This window comes from Triticum urartu, chromosome 5 (assembly GCF_003073215.2).
Source record: "Triticum urartu cultivar G1812 chromosome 5, Tu2.1, whole genome shotgun sequence".
Classification (NCBI taxonomy): Eukaryota; Viridiplantae; Streptophyta; class Magnoliopsida; order Poales; family Poaceae; genus Triticum; species Triticum urartu.
In genome coordinates, this window is record NC_053026.1 from 613,341,721 (window position 1) to 613,352,355 (window position 10,635).

A 10,635-nucleotide genomic window follows, 5' to 3' on the forward strand; every position below is an offset into this window, starting at 1 on the left:
CTTTGCAGTCTGTAGCTTTAACCAAGTGCATAACCACACACGTGAATTAACACTAGACATCATATACATACTTATTTATCGAAAAGGTTATGCAAGTCTACGCGTGTCATCAAAGAAAATCTAGTAATATGTTGCAAAGGAAAAGCGATTTACACCAGACAAATATCCGTTCGCCTTAAAGATAACCGCTTTGATTCATATATCCATAGAATACTTTTTGTTTATGTTTTAAGTTTGAGTAATCATTTTCACGAATCTTTCTTCTTTAGTACATTTTTATGCTTTGCATAATTTTTGAACTATCACCACTTCTAGAATTCTTTCTTCCTTAGACAATTGTTTCTTCTTTCATTTTTCACATTCTTCTTTTGAGTAACACCACTCCCTTTTTTCTTCCTTAGATTGAAACTTATTCTCATGTTTTGTTCTTTTTCATTTCTAGGTGATTTTTTAGGTTTTTCTATTTTATAGGCGCCTGAAAAATATCACTTCAGTCATAATTTTGTTTCTTAAGCGTGTTTCTTCTGTTTAGTTTCCTTTTTAGTTGTTTTTTATTTTCCTTTGTGGGTATATTTTCATACTGTGTTTGTGTAAATGTATGCATGCAAGTGCTATACATTGTGTGTTAATTATACTGGAAGGATTTTCCCCTACTATTATATATTTAATCTTCCATATTATAAAATGTGCATTTTTGTGTAAATTGTGTGCATTTGTTTTCATTATGTTTTTTAAGTTTTTTCTCATAGTTTCTTCTTCTTTAAGGGTAATACCAGTGCAAATAATTCATTTTGTCTTAGAAAATTTCATTTTTTTATTTTGTGTGTAGGTGTACACACAGGTAGTATATAGTATGCATATAAATTATACTTGAGTGAAAAAATTTGCACTATCATTGCTTATTTTGTTTCATTTTTTTGTTCTTTTAGGTTAATAACCATTCCAATAATTCATTCACCCTTAGATAACTATTTTTTGGCTTTGTTTTAGTTTTCACAGAAAAAAATATGAATGGAGAAACAAGATGAATAATGACCGTTAATTTCAATCTAATGTTCCCAGTGAATTTAACTGAATGTCAAAAAATAATTTAGACGCCTAATAGATAGCGTTCCATTTTTTTTTGTTCTTGTCAATTTGTAGATTGTTCAGTTCATTAATGTGAACGAAATTTATTATTGTTATTATTTAACTAACTAAACAACACTTTAATTTGTATGTAGCATTTTGATCTGCAACAAATTTTTTAACCAACTCGTCGGGTTGATCACAAATCCACATCTTAAAGCGCATGGTGCAAAATGTTACAGAAATTTGATATGACCAATGCAATTTATTGCGTGATTCTAATTATAAGGTTTAGCAGGATTGTTGCTAAATATAATAGACAATATTATTTCTAATTATGATGTATGTCCCGGACAATGTCACGAAAGTCATTTCGTCCTAAATTATTACGTGAGTGTAACATTTTATCAAATTTGTTGCCAGCAATTTTAATGATTTTTCGACCATTTTTTAAGTTATTTTTTTTTTGAAAAACGGGTCTATATATATGCCCCCATGTTCCATTTGTTCCCTTCCTGGAAGAGAAGTTCTAATTAAATAAATTTGCCGCAAACCAAAGCTTAAAACCACCCGTCCGGTTGCTGCAAGCAACAATGTCTAGGGTGGATGAACTGATCGATGCAGATGGATACTGGAACATGCATGGACCAGGGAAACGATAGAAGGAAACTTCGTTGCTCCAGATGTAGAGCTATCTGAAGGTTTCCCGGTGGACAGCTGGGCTTGGAATTAATCTGGAAAAACTTGGGAACTTCAGAGAGTCAGGTCGATCGGCGTATCGAGAACTAGTCACTAGTAAAAGGTTTGAAGATTGGCGCAGTTCGTCTTCGTCGGGTCAAAGGGTGAACAATTGCTGGAGATTTGAAGATTTTGAAGATGGAAGCGTCTGTGGCAGCTCGCAGGTCCGCCCAAAATAGGGAACTTGTGGTGGAAAGCCATACGTAGATAAATTTGTTGCGTTCTACAAGTTACATAGTTGATCGAAACTTCTGTGAAGCGTAGGTGTGGGGTGACAGAACCGCCTTCTCAAGATCCCACTGGCCACTAGTATATAACCAAGCGAGATTTAGTTGCTATGTGTGAGGCCGATAGAAGCAGCTTTGCTACCTGCCTAGCTACGACCGGGCGAAACATAGCTAGAATGGCCTTTCCGCCGAAACAGATTCCCCCATGTCTCTGCAGCATCCTCCTCCTCCTATCGATCACGTTCTTCTCCCACGCGAAGGCGCAGCCGTGCAAAAGCCGTGATTCCAATCAGAAAGACAAAATCACCTTGGAGTGCGTCGGCTCCGAATTCTATGTGATCGACAAAGCATCCGGGGTCGAACGCAACCTCTCCTACTCCGACGTGAACAACACCCGAGTGTTGTCCACCATCGACCCCGACGGACTGGACGTCGACGATGAGTCGTTCAACGCCACCATCTCATATCAGTCGCTGTGGAACCCGAGCCCGTCCAGCCGGGATGGCCTCGCCTTCCTCATCTTCCCTTGGACACTAATAAACAGCTCCTTACCGATCAAGCGACTGTTGGCAAGAGATGTTGGCCCGCTCGACCTCGCCAACTCTACGTCCCTGAGTGCTGACGTCTCCGGCAGCCAAGTCTCTGTCAGGATCGGTGTGCTGTCCAACCTTACGATCACGGAGTACGACGAAGATTATTATCACATCATAGTCGCCGATATCAGTATCAATCCGACATTAGGTGCCGTCGCAAAGGACTGCACCGTGTGGATCGACTACGACCATGCGGGGCGCAGCCTGTCGTTCTACGCGGACGTTCAAGCCAATCCCAAGCCTGACAGCCCCATAGCTGAGGTTCCCCTGAAGCATACCGGCGTAACCCCGATCGCGCGCTTCGGCCTCCTCTCTACGGCGGAGCAGGTACGCCACTATGGGGTTCGCTGGAACGCGACGATCCAGGTCAAGGCCCTCGCTTTGGGCAGCATCGCAAGGAAACTCGTCCTCAGTGCTTACGGATCCGTGGTCCTCGTAGTCGTATTCGTAGCTGCCACCATCCTGATGGCCATCGGCCTAACGTGCTACTTCAACTCGAGGTACAGGCGGTGGCACAAGGACCTGGACCAGCTCGCCAGGTCCATGGAGCGCCTCCCCGGGATGCCCACCAAGGTGGAGTTCGCAGACATCAAGAAGGCCACCGGCAACTTCCACGAAGCCATGAAGCTCGGCGGTGGCGGGTTTGGAACCGTGTACAGGTGCACGCTCCCAGCCGCCGCTTCCAAGACGGAACGACCCATGGACGTGGCCGTCAAGAGGTTCACGCGCGACGTGGAGAACCGACGCTACGAAGATTTCCTCGCCGAGGTCAGCATCATCAACCGGCTACGCCACAAGAACATCGTCCCTCTCATCGGTAAGCACATACCACGATTATGCGTTACATATTCTCTGTTTTTTTTCCAAAGAAGTATATATGCATTATTTTTAATGTTGAGGATATCGCTTATCGTTATCGTCTCGGTCAGCGAGGGATTAGAGATTAATCGATTTTATCGGTCGACTATTAATTGGATTTTATTTTGCAAATCTTAGGTTCCCAATACTAAAATACGCTATATTCAGCACCAAGACAATATTGGACAAAAGTGTTACCTTGATTCCTAGCCTTTGAATCCTCGTATAATGACAAACAAAATAGGACAACAATACATATTACGTAACAAAGTCCACAAAACAGAAATAAGCTAAGAACATAGTGCTATAAATAGGTCCGATTTATCGATAGATTCCAGATAAATTGCTTGTCAGAGCGATAAATCGGTCCAAAGATAAACGGCAAAGATAAGGCATAATCTTATCGGTCACCCCCCGATTAGCGATAAATTGGAAGATTAATCGCTGACTCGGAAGATTTTTTGAACCATTTTAACACAGTGACAAATTAATTATGTTGCTCACCATTAGATAAAGAATCAACGTTAAAATTCATCAACTTAGAAATAATTATTTGTGAATGTTGAAATTTCTTTCTATAAAGTTGGTTAAACTTTATCTTCAGACAAATGATCTTATATGCGGTGTAAAAAGGACCGGTGGGAGTAATTTAATTGAGAATCTATGTAACAAAATGTCCATTGGAAACATCCCACAAACCATGTCATGACCAAAAATTCAAGAAATTGGCTCATATCTGTAATTCAACATATCTTACTATGATCACCGAGTCATTGGCACATAAATTGTATTGATAATGGTTATTTAGATGTTGTTTTCCAAAGGGTCAACAAATCCTATGTACCTAAATAATTGATCCCCGTTATTCATACTATCTTAACATGCACACATGGGACCTTATCAAAGGCCCATCACAATATGCATGAGAGATAGATTTCCAGTATTAGAGCATCTCCAACAGCTTCCTTATTCTTAAAAAAAAACGCATTTAGGGGAAGTTGACAAAAAAAACGCACTTCGATGAAAAGCGCCCCAATATAAGCACTTGTAGAGGAATTGTTTTGGGAAGCTACTCGACATGGTCTTAGTTCATCCCCATAATTTTTATTTATCTCAACATGCACATATTCTACCTCATCACACACATGCCATCTCATTAAGGACCCACTCAACACACATGGGAAAAAGTTCTCCATTGTATTATGCGACTTATATTCAATAAATAATTTCAACTATATAATAATCAAATACAATATATAATGTGTAGTTTTTGTTTTTATTTCTCATAAATCCAAATATTCATGTTCCACGCAAACAAATCTCATTGAAATATATTGGAACTTATTTCCGCAGGAACACGTGGGGTACCATCTAGTTTCTTAAATATCTGACCACTACACAAGCGAAAGGTGCTTTGCATAAAAAAGTCACATGGTTTCATCCATGGGTTCACTCTTTGACTAATTTTGAGATGAAGAAAAACAAGAAAACGATGGCTAGAAATGTTCTTTAATTGGCTGCTGCACTATTTGCCGATCACCATGTTTATAAAGAATAGTATACTTCTGATCCCTCAACTATTGGTTAATTTCAATTTTGTCCCTAAACTCTAAAGTTAGACAAATTTGACTTCTAACTTCAATTAAATGTTGAAGAATCCATTTTAAATAAATTTAATATGCATAAAAAGTTATATTTTAAAATATATGATGTAGGAAATAAAAAATATTCAAGAAAATATTGATGAAACATAAATAAAATTTTAGAGAAAAAATTTCTTAAGTTTTCTTCAAATTAAAGCAAGAAAGCAAAGAAGACACAAATATGATTATTTATATATATATATATATATATATATATATATATATATATATATGGAAAATCATAACATTTCCTAGTTTCCATGGATATTCCTAAACTTTTTTATTTCTCCATTTTTGGAACTCTAAGATTTATATTTAATGGTATTATAATTTTTTTCTAATATATCATGAATGTTCCTAAAATAAATTAAACACTTTTTTAGTTGCTTTTGTTTTTTTAGTAACCATAACATTGTGAAGTACTACCTCTGTAACTAAATATAAGACATTTTTGCAGTTACATAAAATTGGGAGCGGTTTGCAAATTTAAAAAGCGTGGTCTTTGAATCTCTTATCGAGTGGTGGCCATGGTGGCGAGCATAATTAGATGTTAACCTGTTGAGATTTGCCAGTCATTACACTGAAGTTGAAATGTGCAATCCCTTTATTTACACATAATCTCTAGGTTGCAATTAATATACTCTCTCAAATCGAATGTAATAAGGTCTCATATTATGGGACCGGAGGGAGTATCTACGTACTTGTACAATATACAGCGCAAAGCCGCAAAGGACTAATTTTACATGCTGCATACACAAATGTGCATGTATTTTCAGGTTGGTCTAACAATAAAGGGGAGCCCCTGCTTGTGTTCGAGTTCATGACCAATGGCAGTTTGGACCGACATCTCTTCCCCAGAGGCGGCGGTCACACCGGGCAGCAACGGGAGCGAGGCACTGACGCGGCGGCCATCCAGCAATGGGCCACCCGGTACGAGATCGTCAGAGACGTAGCCACCGGGCTGCACTACGTCCACCACGAGTACGAGCCTATGGTCCTCCACTGCGACATAAAGGCGAGCAACGTGATGCTGTACTCGAGCTTCCGCGCCCGCCTCGGCGACTTTGGACTTGCCTGCACCGTCGCCGTCGATAGGAACTCCGCCACCGTCTACGGTGGCACCCGGGGATACATCGCGCCGGAGTACGGTATGTTCGGCAAGGCGACGCGGCAGACCGACATCTACGCGCTCGGGGTGCTCATCCTCGAGGTCGTCACGGGCCAGCAGGTGCTCATTCATCGGGCGGCGGATGACGACGACGACGTCCATATCACCGACCGGGTGTGGCACCTCCATCGCGAGTGGAGGCTACTGAGTGCGTCAATCCCATGTTGATCTCTAGTTCTTCTCCGGACGAGGACAGCCTGCAGCTGCACGCTGGCGGTGACGCCGAACGCCTGCTGTTCCTGGGCCTGGCATGCAGCAGCCCAAACCCGTTGGACCGGCCGACGATGCCTGAGGTGGTGCAGGTCATAGCCAAGTCGGCGCCGCCGCCCGAGGTGCCTCTCATGAAATCAAGGTTCGTGTGGCCGCCGCCAGAAGGGGCAGCCTGGGACGGTGATGATAGGGGAGGCACGTCGATGACAAGTAAGCTCGAGGGGAGTATGGTGAGCTCGGTCGAGCATCAATCGCAGTGGCTGACGGCGGCGGCGGGCTATCAGAGTACATGCCTCGTTTCAACTGGAGCCATCAGTTTACGTCACCGTGCCAAGTGCTCTCGGCTCCGGCGAGAGGCCGAGCAAAGCATAGCATCCTCCGCATATCATATATGGAATGTGTTAGACTTAGACATAGAAGTCGCCGGCACGGTGTCATCTGTGCTTTGCATCCGATGTTGTGTTATTGTACTCCAATCTTGTATCAGTTGTTTGTCGAGTCGGTCTGCTGGACTCTGCACGTGTAAAGGAATCCAGCTTGGCTCGGAGGATAGCTGCATCGGCCACACGCACACGGAATCTTGCCACCGATTGTTGGAGATGTACTCCCTCTATAAAGGAGGGGGGAGAAAGTTCTCTCATTGCTCAAGGGGGCCTCTCAGCCATAGCCAAGTTTACAACAGAGTTCGGCCCAGCAGTAAACCAGACTGCCGTACGTGGGGTACTACGGCCGTACGCGGCCAGCTCATGGCTAACATTGTTCTGCCAGTGGCTACAATGGGTGAATAAAATCTCCCTGGCATCTAGCTCAACTAATCTGTTTATTTCCTCTACGAGTCTACGGTGTTGTGACCTGTCTGTCGTGGGTGCTCTAAGTATCGACATTGCCTCGACATTATCCATCTCAATGATGATAGGCAATGTGGTCCAGTGTAAGGCCAGATCCAGGTCCTCTCTACAAGCTGAGAGCTCAGCCTCCAACGCATTATCATATGTACGAAGCTCCCTACATGCGCTATAGGTGATATCACCTCTATCATCCCGTAGGACCATCCCTCCTTCGGCCGCACCTGTGGGCGCGACAAAACTCCCGTCCGTGTTGAGCTTAGCCCAGCCCCGGCTAGGGGGATCCAACGTGGTCGCACCTTTGCCACCGGACTAGGCCTCACACTCGTCTGAGTAGAACCGACCACCATCTTCCCCTTCTCTAAATTATCACCTGTATACTGTTGTATGCACAAGAGTGAAGTGATGTAGCCATGTAAGAAGCGTCGAGACGCCTCAGCGGGGGGTGGCAGTTTGTCATGTGTGATCTCGTTATGCACATGCCAGATTTTCCACATGATCATGATCACGACCAGCCTCGCCGTTTCATCCAGGGGTTCCAACATCGTGAATAACCACTCTGGCCCTATGTTGCGGACAGACTCCACCTTGGGAATGTTCCAGTCCAGGGCCATGACCCGCCATAACTCTCTAGTCAGTGGGCACCTGCAAAGCGCGTGAAATCCGTCCTCACGTTCCACACCACAGAGGGGACAAACGTCAGTAAGCTCGAGGCGCCGTGAGGCTTTGTTGGCCCAAGTAGCAAGTGAATTAGTCACAACTCTCCATGCAAACACGTGTACCTTAGGGGGAGCAGGGCACCCCCATATGATCTTCCAGATGGCGCGACGACCATCGGTGCCCTGCTCGTGGCGGTAGCCAATGGACGCTCGTGCTCGTCCATGGCAAGGCGATAGGCAGACCGAACGGTGAAGATATCATTCTTCTCCGGTGCCCAGGCAATGATGTCGTCGGTGACATGCGGCGAGGTGCGGATGCTGGTGATCACATCGATGTCCGCTGGGAGGAAGTGGCGGCGGAGGAGGTCTATGCGCCAGGACCCACCACCATCCAGGAGCTCGGCCACCCTCCTTAGGTGACAGGTGCCCTGCTGTGTGATGGGCTGGCACGAGCGCTCCCCAAGAAGCCAGCGGTCGCGCCAGATGCGGATGTCCTGGCCATCCCCGACACGCCAGATGATGCCCTTCTTCAAGAGCTTCCGGCCGTGCTGAATAGCCTGCCAGGTCGGAGAGGCATTCCCCGAGAACACCGTATCCTCAAGGTGTCCGTCATGGTAGTACCGGGCCTTGAGAACCTGCGCACATAAGCTGTTGGGTTTAGTTAGTAAGCGACATGCCCGTGTGCTAGGAGAGCCTGGTTAAAGAGGCGGAAGTCTCTGAACCCCAGTCCACCCTTGCTTTTCTGTGCCTGAATTTTCAGCTATGCCAGCCAGTGTGTGTTTCTCTTGCCCTCCGGTGAGCCTCACCAAAAATTACGAACAATTCTGTTCAGATCATCACAGACTGACATAGGAAGCTTGAAGACACCCATAATATAAGTAGGTATTGCCTGGGCAACAACCTTAATCATCGTTTACTTACCGGCAAGAGAGAGGGTGTCACCCCAAGCAATAATCCTCTTCATTAGTCTGGACTACAGATTTTGAAATTTACCTCGCGACATGCGTCCGTCGGGCATTGTAAGCCCTAGATACTTTTCCTCAAAGGTAACTGTACCTATATTCAGAATTGCTCTCACTACTTCCTGTTTATCCAGAACACAAGAGGAACCAAACAATGCGCCACACTTTGCTAGATTAATAAATTGCCCAGCAGCTTTTGCATACGTATTTAGCACTTCCTGTACCTTTTTTGCTTCGTCCTCCTCTGCCTTAAAAAACAACAGTGTGTCATCTACAAACTAAAGGTGAGACACACCTGGAGCTTTGCGGCAAACTTTTAGCGAAGTGTAATCACCTTTTCCTCTTCATCTTTCAACAAAGCAGAGAGACCATCAGTCATAAACAGGAATAAAAATGGGGACAAAGGATCACCTTGACGCAGCTTGCGCGACGGTGCAAACGATTCCAAGATGGTTTCATTAAATTTAACTGTGTATCTCACCGAGGGGACGCTACTGGAGGGCGTCGATCCCATGTTGATCTCTAGTTCTTCTCTGGACGAAGACAGCCTGCAGCTGCACGCTGGTGGTGACACCGAACGCCTGCTGCTCCTGGGCCTGGCATGCAGCAGCCCAAACCCGTCGGACCGGCCGACGATGCCTGAGGTGGTGCAGGTCATAGCCAAGTCGGCGCCGCCGCCCGAGGTGCCTCTCATGAAACCAAGGTTCGTGTGGCCGCCGCCGGAAGGGCGGCCTGGGACGGTGACGATAGCGGAGGCACGTCGATGAAAAGTAAGCTCGAGGGGAGTATGGCGAGCTCGGTCGAGCGTCAATCGCAGTGGCTGACGGCGGCGGCCCAGCGGCGGGCTACCAGAGTACATGCCTCGTTTCAGCTGGAGCCATCAGTTTACGTCACCGTGTCAAGTGCTCTCGGCTCCGGCGAGAGGCCGAGCATAGCATAGCATCCTCCGCATATCATATATGGAATGTGTTAGACTTAGATATAGAAGTCACCGGCGCGGTGTCATCTACGCTTTGCATCCGATGTTGTGTTATTGTACTCCAATCTTGTATCAGTTGTTTGTCGAGTCGGTCTGCTGGACTCTGCATGTGTAAAGGAATCCAGCTTGGCTCGGAGGATAGCTGCATCGACCACACGCACACGGAATCTTGCCAGCGGTTGTTGGAGATGTACTCCCTCTATAAAGGAGGGGGGAGAAAGTTCTCTCATTGCTCAAGGGGGCCTCTCAGCCATAGCCAAGTTTACAACAGAGTTTGGCCCAGCAGTAAACCAGACTGCCGTACGTGGGATACTACGTCCGTATGCGGCTAGCTCATGGCTAACATTGTTCTGCCAGTGGCTACAATGGGTTAACAAAATCTCCCTGGCATCTAGCTCAACTAATCTGTTTATTTCCTCTACGAGTCTACGGTGTCGCGACCTGTCTGACGTGGGTGCTCTAAGCATCGACATTGCCTCGGCACTATCCATCTCAATGATGATAGGCAATGTGGTCTAGTGTAAGGCCAGATCTAGGTCCTCTCTACAAGCTGAGAGCTCAGCCTCCAACGCATTATCACATGTATGAAGCTCCCTGAATGCGCTATAGATGATATCACCTCTATCATCCCGTAGGACCATCCCTCCTTCGGCCGCACCTATGGGCGCGACAAAACTCCCGTCCG

The 10,635-nt window shown here is 45.5% G+C and overlaps 1 pseudogene; it reads left to right on the forward strand.

The window, feature by feature from the left end:
* The first annotated feature begins 2,158 nt into the window (after positions 1–2,158).
* On the forward strand, positions 2,159–7,306 carry LOC125511257 (annotated as a pseudogene).
* The last annotated feature ends 3,329 nt before the right edge of the window (positions 7,307–10,635 follow it).